Source organism: Periplaneta americana, chromosome 2, assembly GCF_040183065.1.
Source record: "Periplaneta americana isolate PAMFEO1 chromosome 2, P.americana_PAMFEO1_priV1, whole genome shotgun sequence".
In the NCBI taxonomy this organism is placed as follows: Eukaryota; Metazoa; Arthropoda; class Insecta; order Blattodea; family Blattidae; genus Periplaneta; species Periplaneta americana.
Genome location: NC_091118.1, coordinates 88,766,349 through 88,772,351, shown reverse-complemented (window position 1 = coordinate 88,772,351; position 6,003 = coordinate 88,766,349).

Sequence of the window (6,003 nt, the reverse complement as noted above, 5' to 3'; positions counted from 1 at the left end):
CAACATACGAAGTTTAAATCACACTATAATATCACTAGATTTTAAACAATAGTGTTATCACAGAACTGTCGCGCAACTCTCAACATTTTTTCTGCCAACATGCGACAGTAGCGCCCAAGCGGCTAGGAAGCTAAGCAAGGTCATGGGTCATAGGATTGCTACTGTCAGCTGCTGTCAGCGCGTGTGTATGAAAAGGACGTAGGATGTTAACAATGTTTTATACGTTTACTTGACCACCTTACCATAGGTGGAGTTATGGGGGGGGGGGCACTGCTCTCTCAAACTTGCCTGAACTCCTTTTTTCTCTATTAATGTTAGAAAATATTGAATTCAAAAGGTTTTTCTTGCTCTTGTTTATGATTAAGTTTCTTTGCTTAAATTGACGACTTAATGCCTTCAGATCATGTGTCTGGACTACATTATTTTAACTTTAAGAATTTCTATAACTCATTTGAGGAATGGAAGCACTGTAATGTTTCTTTTGCAACAGCCTGTACTCATGTGTTAGAAGTCTTGCGGGTGTTCAGGCTGCGACTTGGAGAAATATGAATAGCATTCTGCACAACTATGCAGAAAAAAGAAAAGTGATCCCGATACAATGTGTACACCTAAAGACGAGATTAAATAAAATAATTAGAATTTACATTAGAAATTGGTATTCCGAAGAAACTAGTTCGATTAATTAAAATGTGTCAGTGAAACGTATAGCAGAGTCCGTATAAGTCGGTTTCTGTCGGATGTTTTTCCAATGCACTGTCACCTTCACTTTTTAACTTCGTTCTAGAATACCCTTTAGGAAAGTTCAGGATAACAGAGAGAGTTTAGAATTGAACGGATTACATCACCTTCTTGTCTATGCGGCTGACGTAAATATGTTAGGAGACAATCTACAAACGATTAGGGAAAACACGGAAATTTTACTTGACGCCAGTAAAGCGATAGGTGTGGAAGTAAAGTAAAAGACCAAATATATGATTATGTCTCGTGACCATAATATTGTAGGAAATGGAAATGAAAAAAATTGGAAATTTATCCTTCGAAGAGTTGAAAAAAAATTCAAATATCTTGGAGCAACAGTAGTACATATAAATGATACTCGGAAGGAAATTAATCACAGAATAAATATGGGAAATACCTGTTATTCGGTTGAGAAGCTTTTGTCACCTAGTCTGCTGACAAAAAATCTGAAAGTTAAAATTTATAAAACAGTTATAGGCCTATTATCTGTTGTTCTGTATGGTAGTGAAACTTGGACTCTCATTTTGAGAAAGGAATAGAGTTTAAGGGTGTTTGAGAATAAGGTGCTTAGGATTTATTTTATTGGGTTATTTTACGACGCTGTATCAACATCTAGGTTATTTAGCGTCTGAATGATATGAAGGTGATAATGCCGGTGAAATGAATCCGGGGTCCAGCACCGAAAGTTACCCAGAATTTGCTCCTATTGGGTTGAGGGAAAACCCCGGAAAAGACCTTAACCAGGTAACTTGTCCCGACCGGGATTCGAACCCGGTTTCGCGGCCAGACGCGCTAACCGTTACTCCACAGGTGTGCACAGGTGCTCAGGAAAATATTTGGAGCTAAGAGGGATGAAGTTACAAGAGAATGGAGAAAGTTATACAACACAGAACTGCACGCATTGTATTCTTCACCTAACATAATTAGGAACGTTAAATTCAAACGTTTGAGTTGGGCAGGGTATGTAGCACGTATGGGTGAATCTAGAAATGTATATAGAGTGTTGGTTGGGAGGCCGGAAGAAAAAAGACCTTTGAGGAGGCCGAGACGTAGATGGGAGGATAATATTCAAATGGATTTGAGGAAGGTGGGATATGATGATAGAGACTGAATTAATCTTTCACAGGATAGGGACCGATGGCATGCTTATGTGAGGGCGGCAATGAACCTCCGGGTTCCTTAAAAGCCATAAGTAAGTCACTAGAATTTACATTTCATATAGGCCTATCTTGCTTTTTTAAATAAACAGATAAATTAAATGTAAAATTATGTGTATATTTTGTTACAATTTTACTTTCAATTTATTATTGTGAATGTGTTATAAAAATACCGATCGGTGACAACAATGCACAACGAAAACGGAACTGTGACTTTATACTGTCAACTCACCATTATTATGATTGCCAGAGATTTCGGGACTATGAGTTCGCTGTTGAAGATGCTCCAATTGCAACATCAGCAAACACTACCACCACCACCACGACTACTACTACTTCTACTATTACTACTACTACTACTACTACTACTACCACCGGCACTACTACTACTACTACTACTACTACTACTACTATTACTACTACTACTGATACTACTAGTGCTAATGTAACCAGTACTGTGTATCTATGTGATGAATGATGATCAACCTACTGCTAATGCTAGTGACCATGCAGTCTGTTAAATAGATAGACCTAGTTCTGATCTTGGCGATCTTATTAGTGGCCCTTCCTGAGCAGTCCTCTCGGAGTTTCCCCAAAGTGAATATTCCGTGAGAAGTTTTACAATTTATGAATGGTTAGAGTACAGCAGGGCTGTCCCGACGATTTGCGAGGGGAATTTCCCCCTGTTGGAAAGTTATACCCCTCTCATAAATTCATATTAACATCCCTGCGAGGGATAACATCTATCCCCCCTCACAAATATAATTGTTTTAATTCGAGTATAATATGTACTTTATAAAATATAAAGTAAGCAAAGAAAATAATATTGATATATTATCACCGGCAAACTGACAACAATCCAGTGACATCAGAGACTGTCGGAATTTAGTAGCGTTCAAAAGCAAACTTATTAAGCATTTTCTTACTGCGTAGAGAAGGTTTAATTTTTACTTAGTTAATAAAAAAAAATTCTCTCTTCTTAATTTTTACAATGAACTGTCTAGCTTTTATTAGTCTGTTAATTCTTTTAGTACTTTGATTTTTATCGTATTTGTAAATTCAATATTAATTGTAATTATAATTATAATTGTATTCTTTATATTGTAGTTGTAATCCCCTGGTAGAGGGGAAGAGAAGGCCTGATGGCCTTATCTCTACCAGGTTAAATAAATAAATAAATAAATGAATAAATAAATAAATAACTTAGGAATTACACATCTTATCTTAAGGGGATGCGCTATTGAAAAATGACCGTTTTTGAAGAAATGTCATGTTTTTCTTTATTTTACTCTTCATATGCTAAATTCCAATGCTCCATTACCACAACCTGTGTTTCAGCTATAATATGCACTATAAAAAACATAGAAAACTCTTGTTTTAGATTCCAAAAAACAGTTTCCAAAATAAACGTGTTATTTTCAAATTTTATTTTTAAAAGAGTTATTTCTTGACTTAGATCATTGAAATTTTCTTGATTAATTCATAATCATGATCATAATATGCTTGGAGTAACGGTCAGCGCGTCTGGCCGCGAAACCAGGTGGCCCGGGTTCGAATCGGGGCAAGTTACCTGGTTGAGGTTTTTTCCGGGGTTTTCCCTCAACCCAATACGAGCAAATGCTGGGTAACTTTCGGTGCTGGACCCCGGATTCATTTCACAGGCATTATCACCTTCATTTCATTCAGACGCTAAATAACCTAGATGTTGATACAGCGTCGTAAAATAACCCAATAAAGTAAAAAGCATAATATGCTATTAAAATTTCAATACATTATCTCTTAAAATGTAGAAATTAGAAAATTCAGTAGCGCATCCCCTTAAACCTGCTCATGGATGTAATTATTATTATGATCAGGATGCAAGGCAAGCAACTCAGTGCGACCAAGCGTTGAGCTGTATCGAATGAGGATAATAACAATTTTATTTATATTATTCCCTATCTAGGATTCTATGCCCCCCCCCTCATCAGAAATCTTAATTCGCATCCTGGTACTGTCACTGGAGAAGTGTACCTCGAAATGTTACGCATATCAATTTTACCAGGTGTATGTGCGCTTTATGGAGCTGATGATGTCTTCTACCAACAGAACGGGGCGCCACCACACTACCATCTTGCCGTACGAGCTTTCCGATGACAATCTGCAGGGACATTGGATTAGACGAAGAAGGCCCATTGATTTCCCCCCACGGTTGCCAGATTTAACCCTTAAGGATCTTTACTTGTGAGGAACTGTGAAAGATCAAGTCTATCGACGTAAGCCGCACGTGCTGGAGGTCTTCGCCAGGAGATTGCAGCGGCATGTGCAGCGATCTCCGGTCGTCGTTGCGTTATGTGTCTGGTCGCCAACGGCGAACATTTTGAACATCTAGAGCAGGCTCCGCCAGGTCGAGTCAAGATCGCGAGAGGGCATACAGACCTGTTAGGCTTCCACTGCGGGCAGTACAGTTGTACACTGCAGCCTATCAGTGGTGGAGCCTATAGAGGTCACTTGGGGGCACCGGTGCACTGCATTTTTCACCAGGAAAATTGATATACTAAAAACATTAACCTTAGCAATGTAATGGATGTTGTTGTGCGAACAAATAATTTCATAAGGTCTAAAGGACTTCATCACATGGAGTTCAGGGCACTGCTGGATGATATTAACAGCGAGTATGGGGATTTACTCTGCCATACCGAGGTAAGGTGGTTAAGTAGAGGAAAAGTTCTGAAACGTTTTCTTGCACTTAGAAATGAAATTGCTTATTTATGGATGTACATGGGAAACCTGTTAGAAGCCTTGGACATGAAAAGGATATAGGCTAGAAGAATAATGCAACAATTATGCGAAGACTTCGAACGTAGATTTCAGGATATTAGAAAACTTGAACAACAATTTAAGGTATTTGCAACACCTTTTTCAGTGAGTGTCCTGGATATTTCTGCTGAACTACAATTAGAAATACTTGATTTACAAAGCAATATTGAGCTAAAGGATAAGTATCAAAACAGAAAATTTATTAATCATTTCTATACTTCTCGCTGCAAGAACGTTGAGCATGTTCGGGACAACCTACGTATGCGAAACACTGTTTTCTTTAACGAAATTTACAAAGTCACGTCACAGAAGCCAATTAAGTGATGAACACTTGAAAGCATGTTTGCGATTAGGTGGTACTAAAACAATAGCTCTGCGAATTGAAAAACTGCTTACTAACAGAAAACTGCAAAAATCGCCGCGGATCTCTGATGTATAAGAAAAAGTATTGTTATTAGAGAATTGTATTTGAATAAGAACGTCTGTACTGTTGTTTTATTTTGTTAATTGAACTGTATAGCAATGAGAAGAAGACAAACAGTGAACAGTTTTATTTCGTAGTATGTTAATCTGTATAAAAGTGTATATTTTGTTTTGTTTCATTATTGTGCAAACATGCAAATATAGTTAACTGTACCAAATTGTGTAGAGTACTGTTTTCAGTACAGTGCAATTAACACTGAAAGTGCACTTCAATTAAAAGTTGAAATTAATGTACTGTCTGCGCGCCAGCTCTTAAACTGTGGCAGGAATGCAGCGTGGAAGCGATAAGCGGGTGATGACGTAAGACTGTACTATACTAGACTAAATATATATAACGCGGCAGGAATGCGGCGCGGCGTGAAACCGATAAGCGAGAGAGTTAATGTTTGTACTACGGAGGGAACATTCATGCACACTCCTTAGCTGGCCTGGCTGAGTCATATGCCCCCTTTCCCCACTTCCTCATACCTCACGGTTTAAGAGCTGGCGCGCACACAGTATATTCTTATCACAAATTCGGTTCACATACAAGTTCTCAGCTCCGCCACTGTGGAAGCAGCTACCCTTGCCCGCAGCTGTACGTCAGGGCTTGAGGGCTTGTACGTATGCACGAGAGTGTAGTCACTTGACGCTCCCTGATCTAGAGTAACCATGTCCTTAACTGAAGACAGTACCACATGTGTGATCAGTACTTAAATGTAAAACAAATACATCATAAATAGCTTTCGTTCCTTAAAGAGTGTAGGCTATACATTTTTTTTAGCGGACTCTGTATTATACAGAAAATCAACGCACTTTGCATATTCTTTCAATTCTTCAAACTTCA